This window comes from Catharus ustulatus, chromosome 3 (genome assembly GCF_009819885.2).
Source record: "Catharus ustulatus isolate bCatUst1 chromosome 3, bCatUst1.pri.v2, whole genome shotgun sequence".
In the NCBI taxonomy this organism is placed as follows: Eukaryota; Metazoa; Chordata; class Aves; order Passeriformes; family Turdidae; genus Catharus; species Catharus ustulatus.
In genome coordinates, this window is record NC_046223.1 from 49,991,043 (window position 1) to 50,008,139 (window position 17,097).

The 17,097-nt window shown below is 37.0% G+C and overlaps 2 long non-coding RNA genes across 4 annotated transcripts in view; one reads left to right on the plus strand and one right to left on the minus strand.

Moving 5' to 3' along the window:
• LOC116994004 overlaps positions 1-17,097 on the plus strand; it is a 43,335-nt gene that overhangs the window by 15,114 nt on the left and 11,124 nt on the right. For all 3 annotated transcript variants that reach the window (XR_004417401.1, XR_004417402.1, XR_004417400.1), the window contains exon 3: positions 10,250-10,356. This is a non-coding gene — a long non-coding RNA (uncharacterized LOC116994004). The remainder of the gene's footprint in view (positions 1-10,249; positions 10,357-17,097) is intronic.
• Positions 1-17,097, minus strand: part of LOC116994005 — a 47,506-nt gene that overhangs the window by 14,771 nt on the left and 15,638 nt on the right. The window contains exon 2 of the long non-coding RNA XR_004417403.1: positions 9,427-9,503. This is a non-coding gene — a long non-coding RNA (uncharacterized LOC116994005). The remainder of the gene's footprint in view (positions 1-9,426; positions 9,504-17,097) is intronic.

The following is a 17,097-nucleotide window of genomic DNA, read 5'->3' on the forward strand; positions in this document are numbered from 1 at the left end:
TTCAGTTGGATCTGAAGCAGCTGAAGCTAGAGATCAGCAAGAATTAATCTGTACTTAATGAAGGAAACTTGCTGAATTTCTGTAAGTGCTTGCCTATGACACATATCCAGAGTTATATAAGCAGTCTGCCATTTATGCAATTTGCTTTGGCAATATTTATATTTGTATTCAAATCTTCCTTGTGAAAATAAATCAAAACCTTGTAATTGCCTATCAGTCAATAACCTGCCTTTTGGAATGCTACCTCAAAGGCAACAACTGCCTTCAAAAGCTGCTATCAGGTTTTCAGAGTTGGTGTAGCCAGCAATACTTTCTTCCCGCTATGTTCAAAGCAGATGCCGTCTTTGCGTTTAATGAAACAATGAAGATGCACCAAAATTCCATATCTCTGCAACAAAAAATTATAAAGTAGCTTCAAATGCATTTTTGCCTGTGTGATTATGTGGTAGGTATAGATGTACTCAAATTATTTTTGCCTGTACTCCAAGTTCTCTGGCAATCACATGGCCATATTAGCATGGCATTGTATCCAAGCTACAAATCTCTGCTAAGAAGAAGCATATGTTATCCTGAGCACATCTCATGTCAGCATTGTGATACTGCTTCTTATCTGCATCTGAGCACTGAAGGTCTCCTACCAATCTCTTCTCTTTCTCTGAAGATCAATGCAAAATTGACATTAGGCCCTCTGAAATGCTCCACATTTCTCATCCACAGTATCTGTTATCTCCTGTTGCACTGGGTGGTGGCCAAGACCATCTAAAGTGGAAGCTTGGATATGTAATGCTTTTGCCTACATGCAACCAGTTATGCCAGCTGTGGGTATCTTAAGTGTTTTTAAAACACACCTTAGAAACGACTGCCTGCACTACCACATGTGTAGTAGTAGTGACACTTTGAGTAACAGGAAGCAGGGATCAGATTTTTAGGTGATTTTATAAAGGACTGCTTGTTTGGGTGGCACAATACTGTCCACTAAGATTCCTGATTTTTGATAGATTTTAGCAAGTAGCATGCTCCATGCTGTGATCAGGACGGACCACTTGCCTAATTTGCCAAGTCAGGAGGCATGGCTGCATTACATGTACAACATATTAATCAATCTGCACTTCCCTACTGATCTCAAATATAAAAAATCTACATTATGTAAATTTCCTGAAAGCTAGGACACACGGAGAACTCATAAATCTCATTTACTCACGGAGTTATTCATCAGAAACAGAGAAATGACAAAAGTGAAGTCCCTTAGCCCCAAAGAAAAATTGTTGAAGAGAATTTTAACCAAACATGAAGATCAAATACTAAGTTATAGCAGTGTAAGTTATTGCGCTGGGGTAAGTTTGGGTGGTGTCTCTGAGCCCTCAGTAGCCTGTGACCAGCAGATGAATTCCTCTTGCCTTATATGTAGCATCACACAGAGATGTGCTGCCCTAACTGTGCCTTTCAGCTGTGTTTTGATGGGAGCCATGCTGCCCTTCCACCATCTGGCAGTTGCACTACGACCACTTCCAAAAGCATCTTAAAATATTATCAGCTCACTCAGTAATTCAGAGGTCATGCCAGTGTTGTTTGCAGCCAAACATGTATTTAGCACAGGCTAAGCAAATCTTTGCTTTCAGGCAATTACAGCTCTGATGCAGTGGCATCCTAAACTAACTCTCCATACTTTTCACTGAGTCAATGGTCTGCTGCTGCTGCTTCTGCCCAGTGTTCTGGCAGTCTCAGCTGCATAAACTCTTGCCTGAATTTGCTTCCTGATAGCAAGTACTTCATCACATGGCTCCTCAGTATTTGCTCTAGAGTAAGCACTCCCACAGGTGGGTAAAGACTTTTCCTGGAAGTTGTAGGGACCACCCTTCAGCTTTTTATTGCAGCCTTTGAAGGGGAGTGCTGCCTGAATTGACAATGTTTCTCCCTCACTGCATTTCAGTGCTAAGAGTCAGTGAATAAAGGCCAGTGGTTGAGGGCATAACTCTCAAACAAACATGGTCTATAACATCAGGACGCAATTTAAAAAGTTGCTCAACTGTTAGTTTCTGATTCTTGGGTAAGAATTGATGAAACACAATTCAAGTATTTCTAGTCCCTGAAGTTCGCTCTGCCTTAAACAGACTGGATTAACTGAGCAGCTACATGGAGAGGAGCAGTAAGCAAGAAGGCAGTAAACATCATAATCCTAAACAACTCCCAGTTGCACTTACCAAGATTACAGTCTTCCCTTCCTCCCCCCACCCATCCAACTATCAAGACATGCATTTTTGGAGCAAGTGTTGGTACATCTGCTTGTTAATGGCATTTTCTATATTCCTACTCAGAGCTACATGGCACTAGAAAGCTGTCACGTTTGTGCCTAGTGTAAGGTCTCAGAATGAGATTTTGTGCCAAAATATAAGGGTACGTGACATACTACAGTATCAGGTATGCCCTGAAAAATGCTATGAGATGCTCTCTCTACTACTTTAAAATCCTGTAGCACCTTCAGGGCTGTGCCTTGAACTCAGGCTCTGAACAGCTGGAATGTTAGGTAGAAGAAGATGCCAGTGGATAGACAAAAATTATATATCCATAGTGCAAAAAGGAGCGTGGTCGACACTGTAGTCATATCAGCACAGTGTCATCCCAAACTCATTGGGCTTGCTGAGATGTAAACCTTATTAGTTCACGCACGTTGGCTTCCTTTCACAGGCAAGCTGCTTCCTGAGGCTAAACCAGCATGCTGGCACATGTGCTGCACCATATTGTCATACCAGCTCACTTGGCAGAGCTCAGACACTCGTGCACTCCTCTCCTTGTGCACTGTAGCTCCACTCCAGATATCTGGGAGAGTAACTAATGAACAGCAGTGGCTCTTTACACCAGTACATGCATGGTGCTGGTAAGCATCTATAGTCCTGCCCTTACTGCCTTTAAAAATCTAGTCCTTGATGAATGTAGGTTACCAGAACTGATAGGCATCTGATAATAGCCAGATGACTGCAGGAATAGTACAAGACACATTTTCATGGAACACTGATAGGGTGATTCCTTTACAAGATGTGAATGATGCTTTCTCAGTTCACACTGATGCTCTCAAATAGAAAAGTGTGAGTGCATACATCCAGACAAAATGATCTTCCATCAACACATCACTTAATGAAAGACCCACATTACTGTTAGACTTATGACAACACTCACTTTTAGAATATTTTCTGGACTTTCACTTTCATTTTCTTTATAACCTCAATATGTTTGTTCTTAATTATGCTTGGGTTTCTTCATTATCTTCCATATCCTAGCAGCCAAGATTTTAGCAGCCAACTGCTTGATTACTTTCTTCTTAGGAACTAGATAGAACATCTGCTTGTTCAGCAATAGGAGATTCTGTGCCTACCATAGCAAGTGGGCTAGGACTGCACTATCCTTCAAAGATAGCCAGGTAAATAAAACATATAAAGTCCAAAATCCACATACTGAGCCATTAGATGCTCTCCTTGTATTTCTCAAATCCTCTTCTTCCAGTCCCCTCTGGTCCCTTGAAGACCCTCTAATCCTGACAGATGAATTGCACTCCTGCCTATTTCCCTCACTCTTCTCAAGGCAGCTCTAGTAGCTCCATGCCAAGATGGCATTTTGCCACTCCCAAACTGAGTATTACTATTTCAAAATTTTACTTCTTACTGCTACTGAAAGTCTAGTTTTGGACCAGGAATAGGGTCAAGTATGTGTAATCTTTGTGTTTGTATCCTGACAACAATACTGGATTGTGTAAATGCTTTTCATTTCTTTTGTTACTTTTTGTTTTCCTCTTTTCTACTCATTACTTAGTTACTTGGTCTCTTTTAGCTTTCCTCCTCACGTGTAAAATTAAAATAGAGATCACTTCAGAACCTCTCCCCCGCCAAAAAAAAAAAAAAAAGAAACAAAAAAAGAAACCCTAACAAAAAACCTAAAAATCCTTCCATACTGTTAATTTCACATCTGCAAAAGCAGATACAAAAAACCCCTACCACCCACTTTTGGTCAATAAATATCATTACTGCAAACAAGCATGAGTTGTACGAGCTGAAGAAATCAAGATGCGCTTTTGACAGGTTCATTTGGCAGTGTAGGAGGTATTCTACAATTCTAAAAATATGTTCTATTTTCACAGACATTTTGAGATGTCTCTGTAAGTTCTCTTACAGAAGATGGCCCAGGGCCCATATGGTACAAGTCAATCTGACAGATGTTATATAATAATCTTTCTTGATTAAACTAGTACAAGACATCCTCTTCTCACCAACCAAATAACAAGAAAGAAAGAAAGAACCCATCCATTCTGAAATTAAACACCACCAACTACATGGGCTTAAGAGCTAGAGACCTTACTATAAAAATATTCTGGTCACGTTCGGGAAATCCTTGTCTCTCTATAGGAAGGGTCCATTACCAGAGGAGGTAAAGTAAAAAACAGAACTTGTTAGTTTGAGAGCTTACATCCATGCCATAAATCCAAAAGCCATATTAAGGAATAGTAATATACAGCAAAATAATTCATTAAAAGGAAAGTAGTAGGAAGAGAGGGACTCATTACAGAACTGATAATAATTCAATTACTTTACACAGAGATACTGAAAGTAACTCATTTGCAGAGAAAATCTGTATGATATTTTTTGGGAGTAGAAAAGATCATCAAAGATTTTGTATCAGACATTACAGAACCAGGTATGCTTTGAAATATCCTTCTCATATATTTTGAATGTGTTATCTATACATACAAGGACATATTGGAATATTTTCCCAAGGGAATTTGTTGAAAAGGCCTTGGGCATGCAGCATCTTCTTGGAGCTCATTACGAATATCACAAAATTAAAAAAAAAAACCTTCATGCTTTTCTTCAAGTTAGTCAAAATTGGATCTGAATATCTAAAGCTGTTGATGAGAGGGAAGAGGATGTAATGAGACCATGCCTATACTGCCAACAAAAAAAGACAATTTAGCTCTGAAACATCTGTGCCGATCATCTAAATTAAACAAGAAAAAAACGCCAAAACTGTAACTGTCTTTAATGCCTATGGCAGAAAAAGCTTCAAGCTCTTCCACATAGACATTTTATTTTCTTATACCAAATATGCTCATAAAGTTTCTGGTTTTGACTCAGTTTTTAGTTGTTAAAACTGCTTTAAATATTTAAATATAATTTATATGTGCAGAGGCTCATCACATTGTGTTGTGATTTGGAAATGGTTTTGCAAGCCTGCTTTTTATTTTGGTATTTTGTTTATATTAGCAGTCATGTGGGGATGACTGTTATTAATTTTTAAATTTTTACAGGTCTTTAGCAAAGATCCAGTAAGACTGAAATCAAAGGACATTGTGTACTGTAATGCTTTTCTTGACCTGAAACTTTCTTAAGTTTTAGGACTTCTTTCTTTCCTTCTCTCTCTCTCAGAACAGTTAACCATCCTGTCTTGTTTAGCTGGTAAAAAAATGTAGGCTTATGTGAACACGGCAACTTCCGATACTGAGGACAGGACAAAAAAAAATCCTCTGGTCTGGTGATACAGCTCTATATCTGTGTCAGGCTTGTCAGTCACTCTCAATTTCATGCTATTTATTCTGATTTAAAACCATTCAAACATGTAGGAAGAGTCCCATTCATTTTATTGGTCTTGGCATGCTTGTCTAAGTCTCAGCTGAAGCAACAATCTTCTGTTCATCTTGTATGAAATTAGATTTCATCTTATTGTACCAGAACTCCTGGGAACTAATTACAAGTCTATTTTTATGGTAAAACAAGGATATTAAAAGTTTACAAATTGGGTGTATGTTTACTTTCTTTAGCTCACATACTGGGCTCTGGAGTATTATTCCCACATGTAAATAACATTGCAAATATAAATTGCATAAGTGTCTTCCCTGTTGTCAGAAACAGCTGTTCAGTGTGCTTTTTTCCAGTTTTTTTCAAATACAGATACTAACCCTCTAAACTAGTTCTGTTTCAGCAAACTGAGATACTGTAGGAATTATTTGCTTCACTAATTTTCTTTGTATTTTAGACTAAGCATCTATTCACAAAAAAATACGTTAATGTTGATTGATCACATCAAAAATCATGGACCTAAACTGAAACACTGAAGTGTATGTGTCGCTTGTGCCTAATGCTAATCATGTGCTTTGGTACTCTGATAAACAGAGTTCTAACACATCAGCTTTCCCTACATCCTTGTAAATGGATGAGGATAAATTTGATTCCTTGTATTCACAGTCCAGTCCATGTTTTGAACCTTGAATGCTTTTGACATTCTTAGAAGAGTGGTTGGTTGGTTAGATTTTGGGGTTTTTTTCAAATGCAAGGACAAGGTCTACCTTTTTTTGTTAAACTAAGGAGAGTTGTACATATTATTTGATAATACCAGGTGACTAAATTTCAGAGGGATGACAGACACTATGAGAATCATGATAAAACTATAGATTTCTAGAAGGGCAAAGAAAGTGCTGGATTGCAGATAAGGGAACAAAGCATTTGCGTGGATGCTTGTATCTGTGTGCAGTCAGGATGAGCGCAGTACCCCAGATACACAAATGCTAAAAGGTAAAACTTCCCTAATATCTTTGTATCTCTCTGGCACTCTTGAAATAATAACTATTTTCACCTCCTTTAGCATTTGAGATTATAGAGATCACAGACAGTGTGCAAGAACCATCAGTAAACACCACCAGTAGAATATTAAGATTTAAGCACTCTAACACAGTATTAGTAATATCAAAAATCAACCGTGGCTTTCTACGAACTAATTTTTTAATTTTAATTTTTTTATGATTGTCTATCCATTTTTGGTATACACTTATTTTAATAGAAGTCTCAGTAGCTACAGGAGTAGTTTTTATGTAGGTGGAAATTTCAGAGATGAGACAACTAGCCACGAAATATGGCACAAAGAGAAGTTTGAATTTATGTTAATGGGTGCTTATATGATGATGGCATAGTCCAGTGAATATTTCAGCTACTGTGACACCAATACATTGTTCTGAGCAAAACAGAAAGTCTAAGCACTTTGGAACAAAGCATTATCAATGAAAAATTAGAAGGATTAACCCCAGTGGAGCTGGGCTTTACCCTTGATATGGAGGGTGTGGTATATTTGTTTGAACAGGCACTCCTTATAATTGTGCCAGTTGTACCTGTGGTGAACAAACAGGTTCACTCAACATATTTGTCAAACCTTAAAGAACTGTCAATGGCAGCATGGACGGTGCATAGGACTTCCTCCGAAGAAGGTTTAATACCAGATATCAACATTAATTTTCTTAGCTGTTGCTTTTACGGACTTCTAAAGATCACAAAGTCTGGTAAGAAAACTCAATTTTGAGTAGTTATTTGCATGGCTCCAATCACTGAAGGAAAAAGAAAACTGCTTATTTTACCAGGAATTAAAAAATTTCCTATTACTAAAGGTTAGTCAAATCACATGGAACTGCTATTGACACCTTCTGGATGACACTTTCACAACTATTCTGTCTTACCAGGTACACCTGGCTTGGTAAGGATGGGCCCAGAATGCCTGAACTATAAAAAACAGCAATCAACAGCAACTGATGTTGAAAGTAGATACATAGCATGGAAAACACTCCCCAAACTGTTAGTGGTAAAGCAAACAAGCAACAACAACAAAAAAATCCTTTAAAAGAAAAAAAGAAGTAAACAGAACTTCAAAGCTATTGAACTAAGGGTGGTTTGCAGAAGTGCCTCTGAGTGATTTTGTAAATCTGTAGCTATCCCTTGTGACTCTGTATGCAGAAGTTCCTAAATAGGTGTGCTAATATGAGTCTAAGGAACCAATTTGCCTACAAAACAACAGAAATATTCAGGTGATTAAAATTTCATTACTACTTACTTTATTTCTCATTTTCATTCAAAATTAATGTGAGCTACTTACTCCAGACAGAATAAATGTGACCAGGTGCTTTTAAAAAGTATTGCTTCATATTCAGATATTAGGTAGAGAATAAGAAGTAATACTACAGAAGACCATATAAAAGACTGGAATTGGATGCCTTATCAAATAACACTAAAGGTTTTCTCTCATTAGCCAGCACATAATTTCAAAAGTAACTCAGCAGAAACCAAGTATAATTTTTATCTTTTATTAAAATCACCCATTGTTTTTATCCATCATCTTTCAATTCATATTCTTAGCCTAATAATTCCTCAGTTACTACTTATGCTCATTTAAACTTCCGACCAACTGTCCTGATTTATCACCTGTTACATGAATGCAGAATATTTACTCCAAGCTGGTAGTCTGAAATATAGAATTAGAAATAGATCCTGCATGTTATTCTATTAAAAAAAAAAAAAAAATTGTTGTCAGTTGGACAGCTCTGAACTACAAATTTGAAGCATAAATAAAATTCGAACACCCCCATCTCCTCTTTATTTCAAAATCTCACACAGTCACATAATTGTAACCTTACTAACTTTATGAAATACTCACTGTTGAGCTAGGCTTACAGTGTAGGGGTTCTATAGTGTGAAATTAATGAGCTGGATGGGATCCCTTATATTTGGGAGGCAGAAGGAAGTTCCGTGGGGAAGGTGTGAAGTCTACTCATGTCAGTGGAAATGTGTTGTGTGGGCACTGAGGTGCCTTTAAGAGGAGTCCATAACCTGACATTTTCTTGCTTTCAAGAGTTTTGTCTGCATGGATGTCATACTTAGTCAGCCTTAACTGATTCAAACAAAATTCTTCTACACATGAACTTGCACAGTCAGTGGGGAAGCACTCAAAGTAAGGCTGGTGAAGCCAGTCACAGGTTCTGACGCCACGAAAAGCTAAATACAGCAAGCTCACAATGTACCAACCCTAACCTAGTCTGAATTCAGAGCAGAAACACTCCATTAGTCACCATTCAGGCTCTGGTACCTGGCAGTGTAGTATGAGTGGGACCAGAAATGTTCAGAATTCTTTATCATCATCTGAAAGCAGGAAAGCCTTATCTACTAAGGTTGGGGGTGGTTGGGTCTGGGATATTTAGAGTGATTTTTCTTTTTGTTTTTAACATTGGAATCTGTTTCCTTAAAATCTTGAACACCGTACTTTATGTTTACTTTTCCATGAAGTTCATAACACTTCAGCATAAGTGTGGATCTGCTAAGGGCATCCAGGTGAGTAAGTACGTATAATCTACATGTTGAGAAGTACATTTGTGCTCTCTCGATGGAAGCTCACGTAGAATTCTTTTAATTTGACTTCTTTTAAAAATTGTTAGTCTTCGATGAAGACCGTTTCAGGTGATTCATGAATTTCCCAAAGGAAAGACCAGGGCAAAAGTTCCTTAATTAGCACCACTATAGTCAATACATTCTTCAGCTATCACGTCCCAACTTTCACCTCCTATTTAACTCCCAAAAGGAAATTTCAAACACAAACATTTTTGAAAATAAAATACTTCTCGGTACTTACTTGAATAGGCAGGTACTGCAACTTTTGGAAGGTTTTGTGTTGGGAGTGTTTTGTGTCTGAAGGATGGGTAACACTCTCTGAAAAAAAAGATTTAGCAGCTTTTAACACACTGTTACAATTATACTTTGATAATACCTTACATTTAATTCTAGCTCTTTTTTTAGTGAGCACGTTCCTTGGCTAATCTCACTTTATCACACTAGTCTGTTATTTGATCATACTGCCAACTAAGTCTTTGATTGAGGGAACAGAATGATTTTCGTTTTTAATCAATTATTCTCAAACTCAGAAAAACAAAAAATCAACTTTTGGGCTGGAATATTACTTGCTTGGTTTCTACCCAAAAGGAATTTTAACGTTTGATCAGAAATTTACTTTGGAGTATGAGTATGAGAAAATGGACAGACATTTCTCATTCAAGCAACAACAACAAAAAAAGGCACTGGTGTTACTTTGAACATCTGTAAAACTGTAATGGAGAGACTTCAGAAGCTGAAATTGAGTTTGTTTTCTTCACTAACATGGCATGCTGTGATGCTTCATGGTTAACATGCCTAAGAGTCAGGGGCTGGGGGAGCATTTCTGTGCATTTTCAGATAGAGCTGACTAGAAAAATCTTTGCAAAGTGGAAAATAACTCTGAAAATAATTATATGCACCTGGCTGAAAAAGTTCATTGAAATAAATCAAATCCAAGTACAATAATTCTGACTCTTTAAAAAAAAAAAAAAAAAGAACATTATTTGATTTTGGTTTTAGGTTTTTTTACAGCAGTCAAGGAAGTAATATTGTTACCCACAATCAATTCTTTCTGTTTGCCAAAGGTGTACAGAGTCGAATTGCTCAGTAATGCTGGGTACTGTTTGGGAACACAGTAACACAGGAGCAGATCCAAGGTGTGTTGCACACAGACTTCCCTCTGACAACCAAGGTATGAAAGCCACCAGAGTAGGGAATTATGCATCATCCCAGTAAAAATACTCCAGACTCAGGAAACAAGTTATGTGCTTTTAAAATCAGATGTAGATTGTATCATACTTATTTCTGTGGTTTTTTTTTATGTTTGTCTTGCAACAAAGTACGCAGGGAAAAACCTGGTATAACGTGTAGCTCCATATAAGTAAATAAATTTTATTCAAAAGAAGAGTTGATCAGGAAAAACAGAGAGAAAGCTACGAAAATTTTGATCAAGCTAGATGAACTGGGTAACAGAATGGTTTTGCAACCTGAAATTTTAATGAGTCACCTCCAAAGTAAAGGTGTCTTAATCATGTGAAAACACATTTTGAGCAGTGCTGACTTCAGTTGCTGTTGCTTGAAGTCACTAGTTTTTATAACCAAGGATTGGACATTGCTGGCAGTATGCAGAATGGCTTAGGTGTATATAGGGCGTAAGTATGGGAAGCAGATGGAAGAACACAGAAAAAGCATATTTAAGAGAAATAGTAATTTTTGGAGGAGTTAAGTTTCTGCAGCATCATGTGTATTGAAGTTAGGCTGCACTCAGATAAAATAAATGAACAAGGTTTTGCATGGAGAAGAATATAACAAAATGCCAACAGATTGCTATGGAGAGTTTGGCAGGAGATAGGTGTCGTAATTCGCAATAAAAGAACATTAAACTATGCAATAGCTCTCTGAAGTCAACCTTAAAACTTGCAACTATTTGAAAAATACTCTGAGACCGATTAACAGGAAAAAAATAGGATTCTCATGGATTTTGTTTTAACATAGTATTCAATAATGGAATAGTCTGGGTTTGAAGGAACCTTTACGTGACTTCTAGTCCAATGACCAGGGACATATTCAGCTAGATCAGGCTGCTCAGAGGCCTCACCCTGAAAAGCTTGAAAATTTTGGTTCATTACCTTCATTTGCACATTACATTACTTTTTCCCCCCCCACCAACAGATACTGGCCTCGGTAAGACTATGGAAAGTAATTCCTTTTCCTGCATTTTATGGGCAAAACCAAAAAAAATCCTGCAGCTGGAATGGGGCCAGTTACAGGATGTTGCTAGTATAACTTTTATATAGTTTTCCCTTTAATTTTAAGTATGTTTTACCATTTGTTTTGGTTTAATTCCTGAATTTTTCCACTGATTGATAATTTTGCTGGAAACATACTGGAGCAAAAGAAGTCTTAAAATTCAACTTAGGAAAATTTCTGTATTTTTACAAATATACTCTTTTCTTACTTCCATGATATTTCTTTCCATACTAAAGTATTCACTTGTTGCAACATAACTGCCTTTGCAGACACAAGCATGTACTGTTGCTGCTATTTATAGCTTATTTACTTTTAAGTATAAATGACTGTCTAATAATAATGGAGTTATTTTGCCTCTCTGAATCATGGTACCTCAGTAAAGGAATTTTTATGTGACAATGTGAGATTAATTTCTTAATTTTAACCAAAATAGACTATTATTAATTTGTCTGAAAGACCTTTACTTCTTCAAAAATATTTTTAGATACAACTACTTAACGTTCAGCACTGTAGCTCTCACACAAGAACACCTTTCAACTCTCATCTATATGTACAAGAGGAAACACAAAACAGAAGAAAATCAAGGTCATAATTTTTAATCTAAAGGTTACATCCGAGAGGATAAAACATAATGGGTCCACTTTTATGTTGGGTCATCTCAGGACAATCTGTGAAGTACTGCATTCTCATTTCAATATTTTGGGCTGCTTATTCCAGTTTCCTAATGTTCATAATTACACCAGCTTTGAAAATTACAGTAATTTCACGATTATAAGCCGCACTGAGTATAAGCTGCACTTCTGGGTTTCAGCAACTTTTTGTTTTTTTGTCGATATATAAGCCGCACCTGATTATAAGCCGTACCTTACAATACAGAGTGTGATAAAAGGTTTCTGTTCTATCACCATCTGTTGAGGGTGGGGGCAGTGATCCTTATCTCAATGGCAGATATTCTGCTAATGGGCCATCCATTGAAATCGGGTTGGGCATTGTTCTTTATCTTTTCACAACCCATCCTTCCTCCAGCCAGTCATTTTCTGCTAATGGCCATTGAGTCCCACTGTGGGACTGATAAAATTACTGCACCCCATTGGAAGTTGCTCCAGCCAGGGGGAAGAGCCCAACATTTCTTACCAAGATAAAAACAGAGGCTTTGGGACACTAAGGTAGCCCCTTTCTCCACTGGACTCCAGTGGAAAACCGGATTTCTCCACATCACCACTGGACATCCAGAGGGAAACTGCACCTTCTACAGGAGCACTGCTTCAACTGAATCACATCTGTCACTGCAGGAGGATGCAGCCACCATTTAATGGGACTGCTACCAACATCCTGCCTGATGGGGTGTCAGGTTGTACTCTGACTTTGTCAGGGTTTGGAGTTTGTTTCTTTGTAGTTCTGTATTTCTATTTTAATTTCCCTAGAAAAGAACTGTTATTCCTAATTCCCATATCTTTGCCTGAAAGCCCCTTGATTTCCAAATTATAATAATTTGGAGAGAGGGGGTTTACATTCTCCATTTCACAGAGAAGTTCCTGCCTTTCTCAGCAGACACCTGTCTTCCAAACTAAAACAGCAACTTTTTGTTCTTTGTCCATATATAAGCCGCACCTGATTATAAGCCGCACTTTGGGTTCGGACCAAAATTTTAGTCAAAATGGTGCGGCTTATAATTGTGAAATTACTGTACTGTTTCACATCCATTGAAATCAACTTAGCCTTAAGATGTACATACCGTTCCTCATCATGCATTCTTAAGAAAACCAAAAGGCTAGATATTCACCAATTTCACAGTACAAAGATACAAAAAACAGCTATGATTTTATGAGCTTGATGTTTCAGATGGCAGCTCCGTATAATCATAAAAAGCCCTTTTATCAGAGGATTGTGAGTATTGTTCTTTTAACTACCCCATATTGCATATAAACTCCTTCAAGATTAATATTCCGAATCACATACAGAATGTAGCCATCATTTAAAGAACTATGGCTGGAGGGTCACTAACATCATTAGATTTACAGCTATGAAGTGAAATCAGGTCCCAAATCACAACCGGATGCAAGCATTCATTGAAATTCCAAAATCCCACCGTCTACTTTAGAAATACACAGCTGCTTTATGAATTTTTAATACACTCCTTTTTATTTCAGGCTTTATTACTCTCTGACATTAGCCAAAGTACTACACAAACAGGAACAGATTACTGCAATATATTCAGCTTATCTTTAATTGGTTCATTCTGGAAATGGGAGATTCTCCAGGTAAACCTCTATCATTATAATATGATGCAGTTCAGTTTACTGCAGTGACGTAAAGGAAAAGAAACTACAAAAAGACAAAATAAGCACAAAAACAAACAAACAAGCACAAAAAAAAGACTCCAAACCCTTATAGATATTGAGACACTACTAGGTCTCAGTCCCTCTTTAAAAATACGTCCTTCTGTATGCCCCTTATTCTCATGGGAACCTTTATGCTTTATGTCTACATCTCTGTGGGATTCTCACTGTGATTAAAAGGCAGGATGCATTATTGCTGGGTAGCTACAGACACAGAGGTAACTGAGGGACCTCTATTCCAAGGTGACCTGCAAGTTACTGGGAAAGATCAGGAGGGAGGACTTTGTCAGTTACCAAATGCAGAGCCCAAAAAATAATGGAGATTAGAGAGTTCCACAAGCCTCTCTAGGCTTTACTAGGATTGTCTGGCTTTAAGTAGAAACAACAGAAATTGATCTTTCCCTTGAAAACAAACATAAAAAACAGTTATTATTCTGAATTCATACACCAGTTGGCACAAGTGGCATTCCCTCTTTTGAATATACAATGCCTAGAACTGAGATCAGGCATGGCAAACCAGCAATTTCTCCATCCTTCTCATTCATCCGTCTCCACATAGTCAGTTGAAACTATAATTAAAATGAGGTTTAATGTAAACCTGCTAGTCCCATCAACTGCTTGTGGGATCTGATACCTAACCACAAGGTCTGGAATATGATTTAGAAGCTATACATAACAGGACACTACTTACACTCTCCAAGATTTTTCCAAGGCATCAGCAGCTTCATATAAAACCCTTTCTGATTAGAGAATACTTAAATCCAAGTAGTTTTTCTTACTACATTACTATGGCTGGCTTGTTTCTTGTAAAATGGATCTGACACTGCTGAATAGAGGCTTTGCAATAGAGTTTACAAATTATGATGAATTGATTGTGCTTTCCAGTCAAATGTGGCAAGGATTATTCGGATGTATACAACACACCATACACAGATGAACAGCTGTGTCATTGTGCAGAATTCTAGATCTTTTGGCATGGATCCTCATCTTAGGTATGCATTGTTTTCATTATGCTATTACATATTTACTGTCTCTCAACTTTTTTTTTATTGAAGAGATACACTCCAATTTAAAGTTGACATTTTTTTAAACAGATTAACATAGTCATCTGTAAGGACTGACATGTTTTTGATTAGGAGAGTTTGTGTTTCTTTGAGTTTGGTATTTTTTGGTTGCCTGGAACAGGACAGAAAAACTTAATAAATGAAAATAATTTTTCATACTCTGAGCTCACTCTAGAGAGACCAAGTAGAATTTTATCAAATTTTATAAAACATTCACTTTTGATCAGAGTAAAGTCAGAGAAAAAAATTTCCCCGAAAATGATGGCATCTAATGGCCGAGATCTTAATGAAAACACAACTCATCAACCATAATACCTTTTAATTGACTAATTGCTTCATGAACTCAAAAACCACAGAACACAGAAGGAGGATTACACTGAAGAAGGGTCCCTAGTGATTTTACAATCCTGCAAACCCTGTGTGAAGTTATGACTTTGGTAGAGATGACCTTTGATACTTGTAAAAAGGTTCTCAAAAGGTAGTTTGGATAATTTTCCTCTGCTGACAGTGATAAAGATGCTGATTAAATAAAAATTTTGTCTCTTAAAGCAGACTCCAGAGAACTTTACAAAGCTTCCTTCCTCTAGGAGCACACTTGTGTTCACATGTTTCAGGTGATCACAGCAGAAATATGGCAACCAGAAATAAATTGTTTTTCCCCATGAGGTATTAGATTGGACTGGCAAGTTAATAATGAAAGGAATAAAAGTGGGACTTGCAAGTAATTAACTTATATTTGATTAAATATGATAATAATAACCAATAGATCAATTGATTAATTAGTTGTGTCTAGGAATAGTAGTTATTCTTTGGCAGAATAAAAACCTCACCTCCATTTGTACATACACAATGTACTGACACCAAGAAAAGGAAGAAGGAAGTATAGTTATCTAATTTATAGATTAATGTAAGGTGGAAGGAACCAAAGGGAGATCCTTCCAGAAATAAAATAACTAGGGGTGGTAAAGAAAAGAACAAAAATAATGAGAAAAATGAGGCGGAGGAGAACACTCAAACCACATAGAAGGCTTATGACCTTTGAAAGTGATTCATTGACTGCAGATGAATGGTGAAGATATTTGTACTTCCTGAATGGCATTATTTCCAGAACAGATTTCCCTTGCTCCTATATAAAACAAAACCTCCTGTATTGTTTTTATGCATGCTTTACTTAACATGCTGTGAAACATTATTAATTTAACATTGACCAATCTAGCACAACAATTGGCAATTCCTTTTTGCAGGTTTTCCAGCAATCCTCTAAGCTGGGGCTTGAAACATGGTAATTAACTTGAAATGTGGTAATATTCAAAATAGATTAAATGTATGGCTCAGGACATTCAGATTTTGAAAAAAGTTGGCTGACTAGGATAAACTGGTCCATTCTGAAAACTTGTATGTAATAGCCATTTGCAAAGGCCAAATATTTGGCCTTTAAAATTGAATAAACTTTTCCCATTTATTGTGGATTTATTTATGTTGCTTTAGGAGTGATTTGGTGAGGTTTTGATATTTTTTTTAATAATATAATTGGGTGTTCTATGAGAACAACATGGATTTTCCAGAGTAGGACTTTTAAAATTTAATTCCAAAGATTTATATAAATTCTTCAAGGGTGAATCACTGTAATTTGAAGGAAGAGCCCTACCCAGCTGTGCTTCAGGTTATAAGTAAATAATTTTTTTTCTGGGTTGGGAAAAACCCAGCTCCCAAAGAAGTTGGAGAATTAACACCACAGAACAAATACCATTTCTGAGTATTCTGATAAAAGCTCTTGCCCTTATTACTTAGGAGTGAAACCTTAAGAGCTGTAATTTTAGATATGTTTGATGAAAAGTAGGAGAGATTGCATGCTGAGTGGAAAAACTGTTGAATCTGGGGAACTTGATAATCATATCCCACTGTAGGTACTTATGCAGATGCAATATACCTCATAATATTAAACAGGTGCATCAAACAGTGCTGCAGAAGAAAGAAGGTCAGGAAGAGCTAAATTCTATCAAGATCTCACTTCCAAATATAACCATCTGATGGTTTCATAGTTCATGATTAACACAGGCCATGACTCAGCAAACCCTGAAATATGTTCTTAGTTATTCAAGCACTCCTTTAAAGTAGACAGTCCTTTACTTAGAGTCAAGAATATACTTTGTTGTATCACTGGTGTTAGCAAGATTTCCTATTTTGTTTATCAGGTTGTGGTAGAGTAGGAAAAAACCCAAAAGAAACTCTCCTATTTACTCTTCCTTCAGAGGGAAAAGTCTATTCTTCTCCCATGTC